Raw genomic sequence first — 23764 nt, 5'->3', positions numbered from 1 at the left:
CAAAAATTTTTTATAATAAGTATAGTTTGGAATGTTTAGTGCTGAAGTGCACATTTGGTGCTGGCTTTTTGTTTTTTCTTCATTGAATTGGTCGGTGGTTGACCTCCACCTTGCTATGCACCCCAATTTGGGATGTATTCCATCTGTCTAGATTTTGGCGGTTGGTGACTGTTCACATTAAGTCATCAGGCCTTGTCCACAGGCTGTTTACTTCATGCAGCATTTGCTTGGACCTGTCCCGCCCACAGCCATGACTCAGTCATGGGTACGGGATTGAAATAGACCAGGTGAGTGCTGCTAAGAGCAGTTCTACTGTTCATATGTGAGGCCGTATGGCACATTTTATAAAAATATTTTAGTGTAGGACTGCCTCAAATGAGATTTGCCGTGACGTGGCGAGGCAGCTCAAGAAATTGCAATTTTTTGCCAAAAATCTCAAAAATTTTTTATAATAAGTACAGTTTGGAATGTTTAGTGCTGAAGTGCACATTTGGTGCTGGCTTTTTGTTTTTTCTTCATTGAATTGGTCGGTGGTTGACCTCCACCTTGCTATGCACCCCAATTTGGGATGTATTCCATCTGTCTAGATTTTGGCGGTTGGTGACTGTTCACATTAAGTCATCAGGCCTTGTCCACAGGCTGTTTACTTCATGCAGCATTTGCTTGGACCTGTCCCGCCCACAGCCATGACTCAGTCATGGGTACGGGATTGAAATAGACCAGGTGAGTGCTGCTAAGAGCAGTTCTACTGTTCATATGTGAGGCCGTATGGCACATTTTATAAAAATATTTTAGCGTAGGACTGCCTCAAATGAGATTTGCCGTGACGTGGCGAGGCAGCTCAAGAAATTGCAATTTTTTGCCAAAAATCTCAAAATTTTTTTATAATAAGTACAGTTTGGAATGTTTAGTGCTGAAGTGCACATTTGGTGCTGGCTTTTTGTTTTTTCTTCATTGAATTGGTCGGTGGTTGACCTCCACCTTGCTATGCACCCCAATTTGGGATGTATTCCATCTGTCTAGATTTTGGCGGTTGGTGACTGTTCACATTAAGTCATCAGGCCTTGTCCACAGGCTGTTTACTTCATGCAGCATTTGCTTGGACCTGTCCCGCCCACAGCCATGACTCAGTCATGGGTACGGGATTGAAATAGACCAGGTGAGTGCTGCTAAGAGCAGTTCTACTGTTCATATGTGAGGCCGTATGGCACATTTTATAAAAATATTTTAGCGTAGGACTGCCTCAAATGAGATTTGCCGTGACGTGGCGAGGCAGCTCAAGAAATTGCAATTTTTTGCCAAAAATCTCAAATTTTTTTTATAATAAGTACAGTTTGGAATGTTTAGTGCTGAAGTGCACATTTGGTGCTGGCTTTTTGTTTTTTCTTAAATGCCAGAGAGGTTTGGGATCGGACTCAAGAGTCCATCCAAGCAGCTAAGGACCGTATGAAGACGGTGTCCGATCGGTTTCGTCGCCCGGCTCCTGTCTTTTCTCCAGGGGACTTTGTGTGGCTCTCTGCAAAACACGTGAGACTTAGAGTGAGCTCTGTCAAATTTGCTCCTCGCTTCCTGGGTCCTTATGAGGTTCTTCGACAGGTAAATCCTGTAGTCTACCAATTGAAGTTACCCGTCCATCTTAGGATTCATGACAAATTCCATGTCTCACTGCTAAAGCCGGCTATTTTACCTCACGCTCGTGAAGTGCACTCTCCTGCCTCTGATTCCTCTCGCTCTAGCTATGAGGTACGAGCCATAGTTGGTTCTAAGATGGTTAGAGGGCGCAGGTTCTTCTTGATAGATTGGGAGGGTTACGGCCCGGAACATCGCTCTTGGGAGCCTGAGGAGGCTGTCCATGCTCCCGACTTAGTTGCCGATTACCTGCGTTGCCGGGAGGGGGGCCCTTGAGGGGGAGGTACTGTTACGGTTGCTGCGAGCACTGGAGACTAAGTCCAGATTTCTTGCTACTGCACATGTGCGAGCGCTGGAGACTAAGTCCAGATTTCTTGCTACTGCACATGTGCGAGCACCGGAGACTAAGTGCTATCTTGGAGACATTGCACATGTGCGGGTGACATCATCGCTGACACGAGGTCACATGTCTCTGACACCTTCTATGCCGATTGGTCGCTGGTCATGTGCTTGTGATGCCTTGCTCGGTGATAGGCCAGCATGATGTCACTCCTGTCGTTCTGGCAGCGGATTGGCTCTGGTGTCCTCCATCTTGGATGAGGCACAGAGTCTATATAAGACCCTGACACACGCCGAATGGCGCTCAGTCCTCTTGGTTCATGCATAAGAGTAGTTGCTCTGTGCGCGTTCCTTTAGGCATTCCTCTGTCTATGCTAGGTGAGCGCTACCGGCAGGGTAGCGTTCTTATACCTTACAGCTTCGGCTGCTGTCCGTATCCTTACCTCTTAGGGGAGCGGACATAGGCAGGTGCCTGAGGCACATGGTCTGGCTGGGCCTTGTGGTTCGACTTGTAGGTGGACGTTGCCGCTAGGGTAACGTTCCTTATACTGCGACTAGCAGTTGTTTGTATCCTCGCACACTAGGGGAGCGAACAGAGGTAGGAGCTTTGTGCGGCTTACGCTGCTGTTCGTCTCTTTTGCACCACTAGAAGAGCGGACCTAGGCAGGTGCCATATCTAGTGGTTCGTGTCCTCGCACACTAGTGGAGCGAACGCAGGTAGGAGCTTTGTGCGGCTTACGCTGCTGTTCGTCTCTTTTGCACCACTAGAAGAGCGGACCTAGGTAGGTGCCATTTCGCACACATTGCCTTTGTCTCTGTGATTATTAACAGAGATCATTCCACACACCCTCCAAGTAAGGGAGGAATTGCTTTACTTTCTTATTATATCCTTCTGTGAGTTAACAGAGGTATTGCACTCTGCCATAGTCTGCAGCAGAGTCTTTGCACGGTGGACCCTGACTGTCTGATACTCCTTTAGGTTATCAGACAGCCCCCCGTAACAACGCACCTGCTGCGCCACCTGTCCGATTGTGCCCCCTACGCACACGGACAACGCACCTGTTGCGCCACCTGTCCGGTTGTGCCCCCTACGCGCACGGACAGCGTACTCCAGGACCCCTGTGGAGTTAACAGGGTGTTCCTTATTTTCCTCGGCTTCCCGGTCAACGCTACTGGTGTACCCATCTGGCCTGACGTGTCCTACACACACGTGGCCAGTCGAGAGGTGGCCAGAAACGCTAATCGGAGGACCGCTCGGCCTGACGTGTCCTACACACGTGGCCGACAGGGTGCTTTCGTGGCGGTCTTCCGGTCAACGCTACCTGGTTACCACCCGGCCTGACGTGTTTCCTGCACACGTGGTTGGTGTAGCGCTAGGTGCACCAAAACGCTAATCGGGTTGTCGTCCGGTCTGACGTGTCCCAACACACGTGACCAGTTCCCAGAGTTCCTGGGTTATCTCAGAGCCATCCAGCTCTATAGTCTCCGTCTAACCCTCAGGTGCCAGCAGCTCCATTGTCATCTGGAGCACGGTGGGCCCCGACTGGCGATTAGGATATATACCCCCTGGTCCTAATCTGCCGGTCCCCCCGTAACAGTTCCCCAACAACCTATAGCTAAAGATGAGCAGACCCGTGGAATTTAGTTCAGCGGGTTCATCCGGACTTTAGATAAAGTTTGGTTTGGGACTTGGACTTCACCTGAACCACAATGGAAGTCACTGATTGGGCAGTTCGGATCTCCGCCCACATGCAACCAGCCATAAACAAATCACTGCCGAAGGAGGGTGGTTTTTTTTATCTTGTTTAGGGTTCATACTACATCCGATAACTCTAATTTTGCCCCCAGTGTGAGCCCATCAAACACTGCACTGGGCAGAGCACCGAGCATTCCCGAGCACAGCGATGCTCAAGTGGTCAGCATACGTAAAGCACCCGAACTCCGAACCTGAACAGAGTCACTCAATTCTACTTACAGCTAATTACTGGCAGTTCTGTAATCAGTTCCTCATCAAGTGAACTTTTTAATGAAAAGCGGGTACCAAAGAGAACCACTTCTTAAACTAGTCCATGTGACTGTCATGCGATGTTCGGTGCCAGACTCATTAGTTGTCATGGTGGCATCAGGCTCTGTTCACACTGTAGAGTCTGACAGGCAACCTGATGTCTCCTAGTTGTTAAGCCAGAGCTGGGCATCGGCTGTTTCATGTCCACTATTTCTCTGTCCTGCAGGAGTTAATTCCTGCTGACCTCGAGAACTCTGCTAGGAGCTCAGGTTGCTAAATTACCAATCACCGGTGTCTCCTTCTGGATCCTGCTGCTCAGTGCCGATGGTAGTTCCAGCTTGTGAAGCGATTCCGGTCTTATTGTGGTGATCCAATTTTGGTGAACAGTGGTATGCTTACGGTGTGGTGTGGAAGTGTCCTTGTTGTCAGTTTACTTTCTCCCTCTTATGTTAATTTCCCCTGTGCATGTATTGTTTCTCCTTTGTGTTTGGTTGCCGTGTGTAGGAGTTTTAATTTTTCCCCTGTCCATATTTATTTGTTGTGTTTGTGACTACGGTCCGGGCTCACCCCTTGGTAGGAGGAGAGGGAGGGGAGTTACACCACGGTTTGATCAAGAGTTAGGGTCACACTGGCAACTCAGACCTTGCTACCATCAAGCGTACCTCTCAGCTAAGGGACAGTGCACGGTCCCCAGTCTGAGGGTCAGCCTAGGTGTCCCTGTCCAGTCATCCCAACCTTGTGATAGTGATGGACTCCATTTTGAAGGGGGGAAGCACACAAGGCAGTCACAGAGCCCTTGGATGCAAGTTTTTGTATACTCATTTCTCCCAAACCCGTTGACCACATACCAAGGATAGCACAATTCCTACACTTGCTCCACAGCCATGTCTTCTTCTTACATGATCTCCATCCCATATTGGTCTGTGCTAGATTATATATTAGCCTTCAGGGACTTTGTAAAAGTGAAACCAATCAATGTCAGTGTTTGAGAAATTCATTATTAAAGGCCGCTTTACATGCAACGACATCGCTAACGAGATGTCGTTGGGGGTCACGGAATTCATGATGCACATCCGGCCTCGTTAGCGACGTCGTTGCATGTGAAACGCAGGAACGACCGTTAACTATAAAAATTACTTACCTTATCGTTGATCGTTGAGGCGTCGTTCCACTCCCAAATATCGTTGCTGTTGCAGGACGCTGGTTGTTCGTCGTTCCTGCAGCAGCACACATCGCTAAGTGTGACACCGCAGGAATGAGGAACAACCTCGTACCTGTGGCCGCCCGCAATGAGGAAGGAAGGAGGTGGGCGGGATGTTCTTCCTTACCTTTCCTTGACCTCTGTTTCACTTGTACTGTTTGTCTGCCCTGCCTCCCAATTCCTGTTTTGTGTCTCGGTCCCCTCCCCTTCCTTTGTACTTACTTGCTCTGCTGGCCTCTGACCTCGGTAACGTTTCCTGATCACAACTCTGCTTCCCTTTTTGGCTTCTGACATGACCTCTTGGCTCCTGTCCTGACCCTCGTGCTTCCATCTGTTTACAGCTTGTTCACTCCCTTGGTCAGACGTGACTTCCTGGTTAAGACTAAGGGGGGCTTTACACGTTGTGACATTGCTACCGATATATCGTCGGGGTCTCTTTGTTAGTGACGCACATCTGGTGCCGGTAGCGACATTGCAACGTGTAAATCCTAGGTGCGACGATGAACAGACAGAAGCGTACAATATCGCTGATCTGTGTAATGTCGTTCATTTCCATAATGTCGCTTCGACCGCAGGTACGATGTTGTTTGTCGTTCCTGCAGCTCCGCACATCGGTGTGTGTAAACCCGCAGGAGCGACAAACATCTCCTTACCTGCATCCCGCCGGCAATGCGGAAGGAAGGAGGTGGGCGTGATATTATGTCCCGCTCATCTCCGCCCCTCCGCTTATATTGGCCGGCCGATTAGTGACGTCGCGGTGACGTCGCTGTGACGCCGAACGCACCTCACCCTTAAAGGAGGGATTGTTCAGCAGTCACAGCGACGTCGTCGACCAGGTATGTGGGTGTGACGCTGCCGTAGCGATAATGTTGGCTACGGCAGCAATCACCACATATCGCATGTGCGACGGGGGCAGGTGCTATCGTGCTGGACATCGCTAGCAATTGCTAGCGATCTCGCAACGTGTAAAGCCCGCCTTAGGCTTGCTGACTACCCTTTCACTGGCGCGTGTGCCCCCTTGTGGGCTTTTGTCTAACTGTTTTTGGAGTTCTATCTCCATTCTGCTTCTGTGCCCCCTGGTGGAAGCCTGACAAATGTAAAAAGATGTGAACAAGTTAACTATTATGAAATAACTCTTTCAATTAAGGGTATTTATTATGGAAAATTACATAATGCTGCCCAAGGCTATAACAAATGGCAGATATGTAAACCTTGTCCATCAGCGTACATAAGCTTATTTAATTTGTGAAAGTGGAAATATCTATATTTTTTTTGGGGGGGGGGTTGATTTGAAAAATTGGCCATTTGTATTTGATTAAACTGATTGTTTACATTTGTGCCTTTCAAAATAGACGATCTTTCAAATAACTGATACCAGAAAAATCTGCGAGAGAAAACAACCATAACTTGAACTTGTAACACCCATTCGATATCTACTAAAACATATCCTAATTTCCGACATTTCCTATATACAAATTGATAGGTTGTTATGTATTAGTCAGAAACCTCAGTCCATAATATATGCCTTAAATCCCAAAAATGGAGACGTAGACCACCCTTAGAGATTGGCCTGATGTTAGGTAATGATGTGGAATACATATGCCAGGTCTGGAGGAATTAATGTAAATATACAATGGACTAATGTAGAAGTTCACTGATGTATCAATGCAATTGGAATTTCAAGATTGTTTATGAAGACGAATGTGGAATAAAAAGTGAAGGTTATGGATGATGGTAATATGGAAAATTATGTTTCCAAAGATATTTTCCAAGGCAATTGTTTTTCACATTTTATATCACAAAAATGAAGAGAAATTTCCTCTTTGTAGGTTCTAAATGTTCCTTAGAATCAAATATTTGAATGTTTTTAGACAGTGAACCGAATGTGGCAGCACATACCTTCTACGCAGGTGTCTGAAGGTCATGAAGGACACAGCTTAATATGGTATGGGGTAACTAAAATCCAAAAGTGGATAACTGACCGAGATGATGGAATGTTTTGAAATTCAAATTTGACAGGTTCGGCAAAATTTTCCAAAACATTCCATTTGTGGTGAATAAATTCGTCACTAGTCGCCCTTACTCTAATTGCCCTGGAAAGATATGTGTAACACTCTGAAGTAGCCTAGGACCTTCCTATAAAATACCATTCTGCAGGTCGACGCCTGAGTCTACCTGCATTAATCATAGACACCAAAGAAGTTAGAGGGTGCAGTGTTAAGCCCCCTTTACATGCTGCAATGTATCTTACAATGTGTCGGCGGGGTCACGTCGTAAGTGACGCACATCCGGCATTGTAAGGTACATTGTAGTGTGTGACAGGTACGTGCGATTGCGATTGAATGTTAAAACGTTCATCGCATACACATCGTACCTTTCTCTAGAATTACACGTCAGATTGTTCATCGTACCTGGGGTAGCGCACAACACAGTGTGTGACACCCCGGGAACGATGAACAGATCTTACCTACGTCCTGTGGCTACCGGCCCACAATGCGGAAGGAAGGAGGTGGGCGGGATGTTTACGTCCCGCTCAGCTCCGCCCCTCCACTTCTATTGGCCGGCTGCCGCGTGTCCGTGATTTTCTATTGACCGAAAGGTACATGCAAAATTGCGGAGACATGTCCGATTTTGATACAAGTGTCAGATCAAAATCAACAATGAAAGTCTATGTGTCAGATAGGAAAAGATAAGAGGATTTTTTTTAAAGTTTTGTTTTAATTACTAGAATAACTGTAAGACAGCTTTTACAATAGTAAGTCAAATTTTCCAACTAGTGAAACACCATTCCTACGACATTCATTCACCGGAATGCTCATTTTTTAACCACTCCCTTTTACGTCTCCTTTCTTAAAAAAATTACACCCCACATGTAAAACATGGCTTTTAAAGGGTCAAGTCTATATTTCCAAAGAATGACTCCCAGCCATTCTGTTTTTTTGGACTGTTTTATGAACCTGTTCTCAGAGGAGCTTTACTCATGTCAATCAATCCAAAAGGAGTACATTTTTGAGAACTTTGGGGGTATTTCAGGTTGGGTTGATAAGCCTATTGAAGTCCACGAAAGAGGGCTTTAAATGCCCAAAAAAGATCCCTGGATCTCCAGTAATAAAACTAGAATTTTAATGTAGGGCCACTGATCCTAAAGACAAGACATTTACCCCCAAATTATTATACACCCCATAATTGATTTATATTTTTGATATCTCGTTAGCATTTTACTTGACTTAGTTTCTCTTTTCACTTCTTCGAGACGTTGTTTGGTAAAAGATGAGATCCTTTGAATAATGCAAGAAACGGCAGCTGTGTTTTCAAATTCACTTTTGATAAATCTCTCCCCTGATGCTTCTCAAATACGAGCGTTGTCCAAGAGAGGAATAACTTATTCACAATGCACTCCCGGAGACGAAAACAAAAGCGATGCCAACACAATTGTAATATCTTTTACAGGTCATGCTTCTTCATTAAAGGTCAATGAAATGAATAAAAGAGCGTCGTTCTATCAATGAGTCATCTAGAGAGCAATTATAAGATCCACCGCTGACAATATTTCATGTGATCACATAGTGGCTCAGACAAAAGAGCTATACATTGTGCACATTGTGTTATTGTACTGAAAATTTTTCGTTTTATGTCTTCTTTTTCTACCCTTCGTCAAAGAGCTATAACTTTTTTACTTTTCCATTGACATAGCCATACGAGGGCTATGTCGGTGTGTCCTACCCCCCCGAGGTTAGGGAAATGGGGAGTTAAGCCAGGGCCAGATGAGGAAACAAGGACATACTGGAGGCCCAGACCTGACTACCATCAAGCCTACCTCTGGGAGAAGGGTCAGCACAGGAATCCCAGTCTGAGGGTCAGTTCAGGTCTCCCCTGCTATCCTAGCCCACCTATTAGTCAATAACTCTTTGAATTAAAAGTATTTATTATTGAAAATTACATAATGCTTCCCAAGTCTAGAAAAACTGGCAGATATGTAAACCTTGGCCATCAGCATACAATATAATAAAAAAGGGGAAAAAGCTCCCAAGTTGTGTAAAATGTTGAAAAAGCATTTCTTTAAATAGACATATGGAGGATTGATGGACGGTTACACGTGTTATGCTATTTCAAAAGGTTCTCATATAATTATTATTATTTATTATTATAGCGCCATTTATTCCATGACGCTTCACATGTGAAAAAGGCGCATACATAAACGAGTACAATAATCGTAAAAAATTCAAGGCACAGACTGGTACAGGAGGAGAGAGGACCCTGCCCACGAGGGCTCACAGTCTACAGGAGGAGAGAGGACCCTGCCCGCGAGGGCTCACAGTATACAGGAGGAGAGAGGACCCTGCCCGCGAGGGCTCACAGTCTACAGGAGGAGAGAGGACCCTGCCCATGGGGGCTCACAGTCTACAGGGGTGTTACGGTTGCTGCGAGCACTGGAGACTATGTCCAGATTTCTTGCTACTGCACATGTGCGAGCGCTGGAGACTAAGTCCAGATTTCTTGCTACCGCACATGTGCGAGCGCTGGAGACTAAGTCCTATCTTGGAGCCATTGCACATGTGCGGGTGACATCATCGCTGACACGAGGTCACATGTCTCTGACACCTTCTATGCCGATTGGTCGCTGGTCATGTGCTTGTGACGCCTTGCTCGGTGATAGGCCAGCATGACGTCACTCCTGTCGTTCTGGCAGCGGATTGGCTCTGGTGTCCTCCATCTTGGATGAGGCACAGAGTCTATATAAGACCCTGACACACGCCGCATGGCGCTCAGTCCTCTTGGTTCATGCATAAGAGTAGACGCTCTGTGCGCGTTCCTCTAGGCATTCCTCTGTCTATGCTAGGTGAGCGCTACCGGCAGGGTAGCGTTCTTATACCTTACAGCTTCGGCTGCTGTCCGTATCCTTCCCTCTTAGGGGAGCGGACATAGGCAGATGCCTGAGGCACATGGTCTGGCTGGGCCTTGTGGTTCGACTCGTAGGTGGACGTTGCCGCTAGGGTAACGTTCCTTATACTGCGTCTGGCAGTTGTTCGTATCCTCGCACACTAGGGGAGCGAACAGAGGTAGGAGCTTTGTGCGGCTTACGCTGCTGTTCGTCTCTTTTGCACCACTAGAAGAGCGGACCTAGGTAGGTGCCATTTCGCACACATTGCCTTTGTCTCTGTGATTATTAACAGAGATCATTCCACACACCCTCCAAGTAAGGGAGGAATTGCTTTACTTACTTATTATATCCTTCTGTGAGTTAACAGAGGTATTGCACTCTGCCATAGTCTGCAGCAAAGTCTTTGCACGATGGACCCTGACTGTCTGATACTCCTTTAGGTTATTATCAGACAGCCCCCCGTCACATTAGGACTGAGCCAAGGGTCTGGCAGTTATGGCAGAATATCAGCAGTTACATCGTTACATACAAGTACTTGAGTCACGGCTCAAGAGTATAGAGGATAAACCTCAGACCATGGTGACATCTGCACATGATCCTCGACTTGCTCTGCCAAACAGATATTCTGGCGATGCCAGATCATGTCGTGGTTTCATTAGTCAGTGTAAGATACACCTAGAGGTCAACTCTTCTCGCTTCTCTACGGAGAGGTCCAGAGTAGGCTTTATCATCTCCTTACTTCAGGACAAAGCCTTAGAATGGGCGACTCCCCTATGGGAGCGCTCTGATGTGGTTACTCTGAGACATCAAGACTTTCTTGATGCTCTTAAGGCGGTATTCATGGGTCCGCAGGTTACCCATGATGCGGCCCTGAGACTGTTAGATCTATCTCAGGGTTCGTTATCCACTAGTTCTTATGCCATTGCTTTTAGAACTCTGGTGGCAGAACTAGATTGGCCAGAGAAGGTGTTGATTCCTATCTTCTGGAGAGGGTTGGAAGGCTATGTCAAGGATGCTCTTGCTACTCGTGAGGTCCCTGCTTCTCTGGAGGACTTGATCACAGTAGCAACGAGGATCGATGTACGCCATAAGGAACGTAGACTCGAGGTCTCTTCCTCACGCCCTAAGCATCGGGCTATTCCAGTTGTTGAGGGTCCACTACCATCTTCCTCAGCATCTGAAACATCTCCCACTCCTATGGAGTTAGGTCATACGTTCTCCAGACTACGCAAGTCTGGTCCTCCTATATGTTACGTATGTCGACCTATATAAGAGAGAGTTTAGAGAAGGGGTTCATTCGTAAGTCTGTCTCTCCCGCGGGAGCTGGGTTTTTCTTTGTTCGGAAGAAAGAGGGTGATTTGCGTCCCTGCATAGATTACAGGGGTCTCAACGCAATCACAATAAAGAACAAATACCCGTTACCTTTAATTTCGGAGCTCTTTGACAGACTGAGAGGAGCTCAAGTTTTTACGAAGTTGGATCTGCGGGGTGCGTATAACTTGGTACGAATTCGAAAGGGTGACGAATGGAAGACCGCTTTTAACACCCGAGACGGTCACTATGAATACCTCGTCATGCCTTTTGGGTTATGTAATGCACCCGCAGTATTTCAGGACTTCGTAAACGATGTGTTCAGGGATTTACTGTTATCCTCAGTAGTGGTGTATCTGGACGACATCCTGATTTTTTCTCCTGATCTGGAGACTCATCGTCAGGATGTCGTTCGTGTCCTTTCCCGTTTAAGGGAGCACTCATTGTTTGCTAAACTCGAGAAATGTGTATTCGAGCAGTCCTCATTGCCTTTTTTGGGTTACATTATCTCACAAGAGGGCCTGGCTATGGATCCTGCGAAGCTCTCTGCTGTCCTGCAATGGTCCGACCCTCATTCCTTGAAGGCGGTGCAACGCTTCTTAGGATTCGTAAATTATTACAGGCAGTTCATACCCCATTTTTCTACTTTGGTGGCCCCTTTGGTGGCCTTGACTAAGAAAGGTGCTAATCCCAAAGCCTGGTCTACTGAGACATCTCAGGCTTTTGAGGCAGTAAAAAGACACTTTTCAACTGCTCCCGTTCTTCAAAGACCCGATGAGAGTAAGCCCTTCCTCTTAGAGGTTGATGCCTCTTCAGTGGGTGCTGGTGCGGTCTTGTATCAAAAGAACGGTGCAGGTAGAAAAAGGCCGTGTTTCTTCTTTGCTAAAACCTTTTCACCGGCAGAGAGAAACTATACCATTGGGGATAGGGAACTGCTCGCCTTGAGATTAGCCTTGGAGGAGTGGCGTCACTTGCTGGAAGGAGCGAAACATCCTTTCCAGGTCTATACAGACCATAAGAATCTGACGTACTTACAAACCGCTCAGCGTCTGAATCCTCGCCAAGCCCGCTGGTCCTTGTTTTTCTCCCGCTTTCACTTCTCCATCAACTATCTGTCTGGGAGTAAGAATAACAAGGCAGACGCCCTGTCTCGCTCTATGCTTTCTACCCAGGAAGAGATTGATGAACCTCGTCTTATCCTTCCCTCCAGGGTTTTTCATACGCTCTCCCCTGTGACATTAGACCAAATCCCACCGGGCAAGACCTTTGTTCCGCCTGATCGACAGAATGATATACTGTCATGGGCCCACACCTCAAAGGTGGGTGGGCATTTTGGTATTAGGCGGACACAAGAGTTACTGGAGAGGTGGTATTGGTGGCCACACTTAGCCAGCCACGTCAAGAGATATGTCGGTTCCTGCTACTCGTGTGCTCGCAACCGTCCATTACGGCAGAGACCGGCTGGGCTCTTGCATCCTTTACCAGTGCCAGATAGACCATGGGAGGTGGTAGGCATGGACTTTGTGGGTGATCTTCCATGTTCACAGGGACATAGATTTGTGTGGGTCATTACGGACCATTTCTCCCAGATGGTTCATCTCGTACCGTTATCGAGAATCCCATCTTCCAGGGTACTAGCCAAACTATTCCTCAAGCATGTCTTTAGGCTTCACGGGATGCCAGATCGTATCATTTGTGATAGAGGCCCGCAATTTACATCCCGTTTCTGGCGAGATCTTTGTAGCCTTCTGCAAATTGAGTTGAATCTCTCTTCAGCATACCATCCGGAGACCAATGGTTTGGTTGAACGTACCAATCAATCTATGATTATATACAGTTAGGTCCAGAAATATTTGGACAGTGACACAATTTTCGCGAGTTGGGCTCTGCATGCCACCACATTGGATTTGAAATGAAATCTCTACAACAGAATTCAAGTGCAGATTGTAACGTTTAATTTGAATGTTTGAACAAAAATATCTGATAAAAATTGTAGGAATTGTACACATTTCTTTACAAACACTCCACATTTTAGGAGGTCAGAAGTAATTGGACAAATAAACCAAACCCAAACAAAATATTTTTATTTTCAATATTTTGTTGCGAATCCTTTGGAGGCAATCACTTCCTTAAGTCTGGAACCCATGGACATCACCAAACGCTGGGTTTCCTCCTTCTTAATGCTTTGCCAGGCCTTTACAGCCGCAGCCTTCAGGTCTTGCTTGTTTGTGGGTCTTTCCGTCTTAAGTCTTGATTTGAGCAAGTGAAATGCATGCTCAATTGGGTTAAGATCTGGTGATTGACTTGGCCATTGCAGAAGGTTCCACTTTTTTGCACTCATGAACTCCTGGGTAGCTTTGGCTGTATGCTTGGGGTCATTGTCCATCTGTACTATGAAGCGCCGTCCGATCAACTTTGCGGCATTTGGCTGAATCTGGGCTGAAAGTATATCCCAGTACACTTCAGAATTCATCCGGCTACTCTTGTCTGCTGTTATGTCATCAATAAACACAAGTGACCCAGTGCCATTGAAAGCCATGCATGCCCATGCCATCACGTTGCCTCCACCATGTTTTACAGAGGATGTGGTGTGCCTTGGATCATGTGCCGTTCCCTTTCTTCTCCACACTTTTTTCTTCCCACCATTCTGGTACAGGTTGATCTTTGTCTCATCTGTCCATAGAATACTTTTCCAGAACTGAGCTGGCTTCATGAGGTGTTTTTCAGCAAATTTAACTCTGGCCTGTCTATTTTTGGAATTGATGAATGGTTTGCATCTAGATGTGAACCCTTTGTATTTACTTTCATGGAGTCTTCTCTTTACTGTTGACTTAGAGACAGATACACCTACTTCACTGAGAGTGTTCTGGACTTCAGTTGATGTTGTGAACGGGTTCTTCTTCACCAAAGATAGTATGCGGCGATCATCCACCACTGTTGTCATCCGTGGACGCCCAGGCCTTTTTGAGTTCCCAAGCTCACCAGTCAATTCCTTTTTTCTCAGAATGTACCCGACTGTTGATTTTGCTACTCCAAGCATGTCTGCTATCTCTCTGATGGATTTTTTCTTTTTTTTCAGCCTCAGGATGTTCTGCTTCAACTCAATTGAGAGTTCCTTAGACCGCATGTTGTCTGGTCACAGCAACAGCTTCCAAATGCAAAATCACACACCTGTAATCAACCCCAGACCTTTTAACTACTTCATTGATTACAGGTTAACGAGGGAGACGCCTTCACAGTTAATTGCAGCCCTTAGAGTCCCTTGTCCAATTACTTTTGGTCCCTTGAAAAAGAGGAGGCTATGCATTACAGAGCTATGATTCCTAAACCCTTTCTCCGATTTGGATGTGAAAACTCTCATATTGCAGCTGGGAGTGTGCACTTTCAGCCCATATTATATATATAATTGTATTTCTGAACATGTTTTTGTAAACAGCTAAAATAACAAAACTTGTGTCACTGTCCAAATATTTCTGGACCTAACTGTACCTTCGACACTTTGTTGCTGAGAACCACGATAACTGGTCCTCCCTCCTACCCTGGGCAGAATTTGCCCTTAACAATTCGCTGGCTGAAGCCACTGGGCAGACACCGTTCGTACTCAATAATGGGCAACACCCTAGGGTACCGGTACCGTTTCCCGCTGCTGCACCTCCTCCTCTTGTGGCCGACTGGGCAACTAATGCCAGAGAGGTTTGGGATCGGACTCAAGAGTCGATCCAAGCAGCTAAGGACCGTATGAAGACGGTGTCCGATCGGTTTCGTCGCCCGGCTCCTGTCTTTTCTCCAGGGGACTTTGTGTGGCTCTCTGCAAAACACGTGAGACTTAGAGTGAGCTCTGTCAAATTTGCTCCTCGCTTCCTGGGTCCTTATGAGGTTCTTCGACAGGTAAATCCTGTAGTCTACCAATTGAAGTTACCTGTCCATCTTAGGATTCATGACAAATTCCATGTCTCACTGCTAAAGCCGGCTATTTTACCTCACGCTCGTGAAGTGCACTCTCCTGCCTCTGATTCCTCTCGCTCTAGCTATGAGGTACGAGCCATAGTTGGTTCTAAGATGGTTAGAGGGCGCAGGTTCTTCTTGATAGATTGGGAGGGCTATGGCCCGGAACATCGCTCTTGGGAGCCTGAGGAGGCTGTCCATGCTCCCGACTTAGTTGCCGATTACCTGCGTCGCCGGGAGGGGGGCCCTTGAGGGGGAGGTACTGTTACGGTTGCTGCGAGCACTGGAGACTATGTCCAGATTTCTTGCTACTGCACATGTGCGAGCGCTGGAGACTAAGTCCAGATTTCTTGCTACTGCACATGTGCGAGCGCCGGAGACTAAGTCCTATCTTGGAGCCATTGCACATGTGCGGGTGACATCATCGCTGACACGAGGTCACATGTCTCTGACACCTTCTATGCCGATTGGTCGCTGGTCATGTGCTTGTGACGCCTTGCTCGGTGATAGCCCAGCATGACGTCACTCCTGTCGTTCTGGCAGCGGATTGGCTCTGGTGTCCTCCATCTTGGATGAGGCACAGAGTCTATATAAGACCCTGACACACGCCGCATGGCGCTCAGTCCTCTTGGTTCATGCATAAGAGTAGACGCTCTGTGCGCGTTCCTCTAGGCATTCCTCTGTCTATGCTAGGTGAGCGCTACCGGCAGGGTAGCGTTCTTATACCTTACAGCTTCGGCTGCTGTCCGTATCCTTACCTCTTAGGGGAGCGGACATAGGCAGGTGCCTGAGGCACATGGTCTGGCTGGGCCTTGTGATTCGACTCGTAGGTGGACGTTGCCGCTAGGGTAACGTTCCTTATACTGCGTCTGGCAGTTGTTCGTATCCTCGTACACTAGGGGAGCGAACAGAGGTAGGAGCTTTGTGCGGCTTACGCTAATGTTCGTCTCTTTTGCACCACTAGAAGAGCGGACCTAGGCAGGTGCCATATCTAGTGGTTCGTGTTCGTTTCCTCGCACACTAGTGGAGCGAACGCAGGTAGGAGCTTTGTGCGGCTTACGCTGCTGTTTGTCTCTTTTGCACCACTAGAAGAGCGGACCTAGGTAGGTGCCATTTCGCACACATTGCCTTTGTCTCTGTGATTATTAACAGAGATCATTCCACACACCCTCCAAGTAAGGGAGGAATTGCTTTACTTACTTATTATATCCTTCTGTGAGTTAACAGAGGTATTGCACTCTGCCATAGTCTGCAGCAAAGTCTTTTCACGGTGGACCCTGACTGTCTGATACTCCTTTAGTTTATTATCAGACAGCCCCCCGTAACACAGGGAAAGTGACAGAGAAATATACAGACAGACAGAGACAGGCAGAGAGACAGACAGGGAAAGAGACAGAGAGACAGATAGGGAAAGAGATAGATAGAGAGACAGACAGACAGGGAAAGAGACAGAAACAGGCAGGGAAAGAGACAGACAGAGAAAGCGACAGACAGTCAGGGTAAGAGATAGAGGGAGAGACAGTCAGAGAGAGAGTGAGACAGACAGAGACTGGGAGAGAGACAGTTACTATCCCAGTCAATGCCGGGTACTACAGATAGTAGATACATAAGAATGAGGCAGACAATATACAGTTAGGTCCAGAAATCTTTGGCCAGTGACACAATTTTGGCGAGTTGGGCTCTGCATGCCACCACATTGGATTTGAAATGAAACCTCTACAACAGAATTCAAGTGCAGATTGTAACGTTTAATTTGAAGGTTTGAACAAAAATATCTGATAGAAATTGTAGGAATTGTACACATTTCTTTACAAACACTCCACATTTTAGGAGGTCAAAAGTAATTGGACAAATAAACCAAACCCAAACAAAATATTTTTATTTTCAATATTTTGTTGCGAATCCTTTGGAGGCAATCACTGCCTTAAGTCTGGAACCCATGGACATCACCAAACGCTGGGTTTCCTCCTTCTTAATGCTTTGCCAGGCCTTTACAGCCGCAGCCTTCAGGTCTTGCTTGTTTGTGGGTCTTTCCGTCTTAAGTCTGGATTTGAGCAAGTGAAATGCATGCTCAATTGGGTTAAGATCTGGTGATTGACTTGGCCCTTGCAGAATGTTCCACTTTTTTGCACTCATGAACTCCTGGGTAGCTTTGGCTGTATGCTTGGGGTCATTGTCCATCTGTACTATGAAGCGCCGTCCGATCAACTTTGCGGCATTTGGCTGAATCTGGGCTGAAAGTATATCCCGGTACACTTCAGAATTCATCCGGCTACTCTTGTCTGCTGTTATGTCATCAATAAACACAAGTGACCCAGTGCCATTGAAAGCCATGCATGCCCATGCCATCACGTTGCCTCCACCATGTTTTACAGAGGATGTGGTGTGCCTTGGATCATGTGCCGTTCCCTTTCTTCTCCAAACTTTTTTCTTCCCATCATTCTGGTACAGGTTGATCTTGGTCTCATCTGTCCATAGAATACTTTTCCAGAACTGAGCTGGCTTCATGAGGTGTTTTTCAGCAAATGTAACTCTGGCCTGTCTATTTTTGGAATTGATGAATGGTTTGCATCTAGATGTGAACCCTTTGTATTTACTTTCATGGAGTCTTCTCTTTACTGTTGACTTAGAGACAGATACACCTACTTCACTGAGAGTGTTCTGGACTTCAGTTGATGTTGTGAACGGGTTCTTCTTCACCAAAGAAAGTATGCGGCGATCATCCACCACTGTTGTCATCCGTGGACGCCCAGGCCTTTTTGAGTTCCCAAGCTCACCAGTCAATTCCTTTTTTCTCAGAATGCACCCGACTGTTGATTTTGCTACTCCAAGCATGTCTGCTATCTCTCTGATGGATTTTTTCTTTTTTTTCAGCCTCAGGATGTTCTTCTTCACCTCAATTGAGAGTTCCCTAGACCGCATGTTGTCTGGTCACAGCAACAGCTTCCAAATGCAAAACCACACACCTGTAATCAACCCCAGACCTTTTAACTACTTCATTGATTACAGGTTAACGAGGGAGACGCCTTCAGAGTTAATTGCAGCCCTTAGAGTCCCTTGTCCATTTACTTTTGGTCCCTTGAAAAAGAGGAGGCTATGCATTACAGAGCTATGATTCCTAAACCCTTTCTTCGATTTGGATGTTAAAACTCTCATATTGCAGCTGGGAGTGTGCACTTTCAGCCCATATTATATATATAATTGTATTTCTGAACATGTTTTTGTAAACAGCTAAAATAACAAAACTTGTGTCACTGTCCAAATATTTCTGGCCCTGACTGTATGTGTTAAGTTTGACCCAACATTACCGTATGTTTCAACATGTGCTCATAAGCCAGTAATATACATGGTATTTTTTCCTACATTTATTGGTGTAAATTCCATAAGAAATAATTGAACTATCTTTTTTTATTGTTTCGGTAAAAGACTATCTGGAACTTATTAGAAGAGATGATATTTGTCAAAAAAAATACTTTCCTCATGAAACATCCCGTGTTGCAGCTTAAGTGAGTCATGATTGACAAGAGCTTGATCTTGGCTCCTCATCATGAACGAATACCATTATATGGGACATCATGAAGTCTGGGACTTTTACATACTGTTTCCATATTTTCATACTGGATCATTTTACGGTTCAGAAGGCCATTAAGTTAGTGTGTCAAGACTTTTGAAGAGCATCTTGAGTTCCTTGTTGTGTGGCCACATTCACGTCAAGCATCTGGAGGTCTGCGCGGCAGCTGTTTGTCACAAAATCTCAACACGTGAGAATCCGCCATCATAATTGACCTAATGGGATATCGTTCAAAACATCTGACATAATAATTTACTGGAAACACTCCATGAAACTATGTCAGTGCTCTTGGTCTCCTGGGATGTCGTAAAGAGAATCCTATGAAGAAATATTCTTATTCTCATTCTTCTTTTTCTGGAATCTTTAGTATCTATGGAAAGTATACATACATGCTTATGATTCTGTAGACGTTGATACAGAGATACATTCAAATTTCCATATTTGTAGTTGGAAAGGATTTTTTGTCCTGATATGGGGCATTTCATCTCCTCTGGGGTTTTTTTTTTGTTGTCTTTTGAACTCCAAATAATAAGATTTGTTTTATGAGCGCTCGGGAAATCAATACAGTACACGCGTGTACTCAAAGAATTATCCTTTATTAGTACCTGTGACCAGATCATATAGGGTCACAGACAAAAGATAAGTTCCGTCAGAACTATGAACCAATAAGATCCGAAAGGTTGTGTATAGAAATGTGAAACCTCCCCACCCATCAGTGTTATCTGAGCCTTATGACATCATTAGTTATTTTTTTCTTGAAGATCATCTGGTAAATGTTAGCAAGACATCAGAAATACAACATGGTAGTCATAATATTCATGCAGACCCATACCCTGTGGTGGTGAAATATTTCAACTCATGTTTCGCCTTCCTTGATCAGGGGAAAATATGTGAATCCTTTAGAATATTAATTTGTACCTTTTTCTTCTTGAAGATAGTCTGGGTAATGCTGGAAAAACTTCATAAATGCAACATAATATCCAAAAATATAAAACATCCCAAGTAATGTTTTACCTCACTTACTCAGGGGGGAATATATAAACATTTTAGGGTAAATATTTGGACATTTTCTTCTTGAAGATCGTCTGTGTAGTATTCGCAAGACATCAGAAAAGCAACATAGTAGTCCTAAAATGAATGCAGACCCCGTGATGGTGGAACATCTCAACTCATGTTTCTCCTTACTTGATCAGGGGGAAATATGTGAATCCTTTAAAATATTAATTTGGATCTTTTTCTTTAATATAGTCTGGGAAATGCTGGAAAAATATCAGAAATGCAATATAATATCCATACAGATAAATTATTCCAACTAATATTTTGCCTCACTTTATCACTATATAAAAACTTTAAGATATTAATTTAAAAAAAAAATGCTTGAAGATCATATGCATAATGTTAGCAAAACATCAAAAATGCAACATAGTAGTCATAATATCCATACATATAAAACATCCCAACTAATGTTTCGCCTCACTTAATCACGGGGGAAAATGTAAAAACTTTAGGATTTTAATATGGAATTTTTTTCTTGAAGATAGTCTGGATAATGCTTGAAAAATATCAAGAATGCAACATAGTAGTCATAATATCCATACAGATAAAACATCCCAACTAATATTTTGTCTCACTTAATTACGGGGAATATGTTAAAACTTTAGAATATTAATTTGGACATTTTTTTTTCTTGAAGATCGTCTGGTTAATGTTACGAAAACATCAGAAATGCAACATAGTAGTCATAAAATGCATGCAGACCCTGTCGTGGTGAAACATCAGAAATGCAATATAGTAGTTATAAAATGCATGCAGACCCTGTCGTGGTGAAACATCTGAACTGTTTCGCCTTGCTTGGTCAGGGTTAAATTTGTGAATCCTTTAGGATATTCATTTGGACTTTTTTTTCTTGAAGATAGTCTGGGTAATGCTGGAAAAACATAACAAATGGCACATAATAGTTATAATATGCATATAGATAAAAAATCCCAACTAATGTTTCACCTCACTTAATCACATGGGAATGTGGAAAAACTTTAAGATATTAATTTGGACATTTTTTTTAGAAGATAGTATGGGTAATGTTAGCAAGACATTATAAATGCAACAAAGTAGTTATAAAATGCATGCAGACCCTGTGGTGGTAAAACATCCCAACTCATGTTTCACCTTGCTTGATCAGGGGGAAATATGTGAATCCTTTAGGATATTAATCTGTACCTTTTTTTCTTAAAGATAGTCTGGATAATGCTGGAAAAGCATCAGATATGCAACATAGTAGTCATAATATCCCTACAGATAAATCATCCCAACTAATGTTTCGCCTCACTTAATCAAGGGGAAATATATCTAAACTTTAGGACATTTTTCTTGAAAATAGTCTGGGTAATGCTGGGGTAGTGAAACATTCTAACTGATGTTTCGCCTCACTTCAACAATAGGAATATGTAAATACTTTAGTATATAAAATTTGACCTGTGCCTTTTTTTCAACCTTATCAGTTATGTAACTATGTAGACTACATGCCACACAAGTCACTGAAGATAGTCATGGTAATGCTGCGAAAACCATACAAAATAGTATTCAGAATATCCATGCGGGCTCTGTGGTGGTGAAACACCTTGATGCACGTTTCGCCTCACTTTGTCACGGGCAAATATGTTACAATATTAGGTTGAACTTTTTGGCCTGATCAAACATTGATCAATGATTGATTTATGATGACATCATATAATAAATATTACTTTCTAAATTCTTGTGGCAACGTTGTCATAGTATAGTTTTAAACAACAATGAAAACTTAACTGTGTATCTGGAGCCATACAAGCACTATATTAGGGAAATATTTTTTATAAGCTCATCTGTAATAGTTCAAACTAAAACTGATCTGTTATAAGAATAGGACTTCATGCACATGGCCGAGTTACGACTTTACGCAGGAGCTGTATCTTTAGTGCCAAAAACAGGAATAAATCCCTTCCTATGGGATCAGTAAAGTTTTCCAAGTGCTTGCTTTGGCAATAAGCGTATGGTTCTATGAAGCCAAATGCATGGAGCAGCAGCGTGATACATTGGCCTCCAGGTTGTTCCCAGGAATATGATAACCTATTGCTTGATGAAAGAAAGACTTAACAGTGAACATAGACCTGGAGATCGCATCATATCCCATCATTTAAGTTCCATACCAGTATTCTCATCGGAAGAGGTTAAAGGATATTAACGAAACTAAAAAAAGAATAAAACAATGGATTGAAATAGCATTCATCTCAGGTTTGAGATTTGCAGAAAAGCTAAAATTTTTCAGCATGAAAAAGGTCCTCTTATGAATAGAAGCAGGATACATGTGCACGACATCACTGAAGCTCAAAAAAGTCACTTTATAATTCCCATAGTAGCTCTACATTAGCTAGCCACCGCTTCTCCCAGTGATAACAGTGGGTGCAGGTCAACGGGGAAAGGTGATGTCAAGCTACCACTAGAGGGCGATGGGGCTCAGGTAGACTCCTGAGTGCAGTAATACAGAGACCCACTAGAGGTCGCTAACAAGTGCAGGGATAGTTGATCAGCCAAGGTCTGTGCCGGGATGTCACGTCTGTACAGAAGAGTAATCAAGCCAAAGTCAGATAATAGAGCCGAGGTCGGATGCCGGGAGGACAAGTAAGCACTGGGGAGGGAAAAGTAAAGGACACAGAACAGGGCCAGAGACAGGAGGACAGGGAGGTACAGAGGTCAAGTAGGGCAGGAGGAACAGAGGTCAAGTAGGGCAGGAGGAACAGAGGTCAAGTAGGGCAGGAGGAACAGAGGTCAGGCGAGGCAGGAGGGAAGAAGGTCAGGTCGGGCAGAAGGGACGGAGGTAAGGTCGGGCAGGGGGGACGGAGGTCAGGTAGGGCAGGAGGAACAGAGGTCAAGTCAGCCAGGAGGGAAGGAGGACAAGTCGGGAAGAAGGAATGGAGGTCAGGTAGGAGGGAAAGAGAGCAGGAGGGACAGAGGTCAGGTTGGGCAGGAGGGAAGGAGGTCAGGTTGGGCAGGAGGGAAGGAGGTCAGGTTGGGCAGGAGGGAAGGAGGTCAGGTCGGGCAGAAGGGAAGGAGATCAGGTCGAGCAGGAAGGATGGAGGTCAAGTCAGGCAGGAGGAGCAATACCGGGTAGCAGGACTAGAACAGAGAACTCTCACAGGAACAGTTGCACGCAGCAGAGCCAAAAAATATTACTGGTGACATTCCGGTGAAGTCCACACCATAATAAAGCTGTGTGAATCCTGGAATGAGGTACCACCGAGCAAACCCCTCCCACAAGACTTAACCCCATCGGAGTCTCGCTACAGTCATGACAGGTGAAGCTGGATCCCCCTGATTGGTTGAATGACCAGCTTTCCTACAAAAAAAGATTGTGAGCAAAATACTCTCCTTCTATGCCTCTTGAACTCCAAATTAATAAGATTTGTTTAACAAGCGCGTGGGAAATCAATACAGCACACACTGCTTTGGGGTGTACTGACAGTTTTCTGTTCATTACATCATGGGACCAGTTTATATAGGGTCCTATGGTTGAAAGCAGGTGGCTTGTACTCCTCTGTGGTATTGCTGGTGAAAGCTTTGCTGAACTTCTACCTGAATTATCTGTGGATAATAAGTAGTTCATGCATTGTCCCCCTTATGTGACCTCCTTGTGTCTTCTATAGTGTTTAGTGGGGTTAACAAAGAGCTCATCCCACCCATTCCCTATTTACGGTCCAGCACTAGAGATACCTAGGGTCAGGTACCCGTCTTGGTGCATAACTGCAGAACTTATCTAGGAGGGTGAGGGACCCCAGGGACCAGCAGTAGGTTTGGTCAGGAGTCACCATCACCCCTTTCCTAGACACAGGGTTTCCCTTCTCTTTTGTG

This window comes from Anomaloglossus baeobatrachus, chromosome 12 (assembly GCF_048569485.1).
Source record: "Anomaloglossus baeobatrachus isolate aAnoBae1 chromosome 12, aAnoBae1.hap1, whole genome shotgun sequence".
Classification (NCBI taxonomy): domain Eukaryota; kingdom Metazoa; phylum Chordata; class Amphibia; order Anura; family Aromobatidae; genus Anomaloglossus; species Anomaloglossus baeobatrachus.
The sequence above is the reverse complement of the archived record's forward strand: the minus strand, read 5'-3'. Positions refer to the sequence as shown.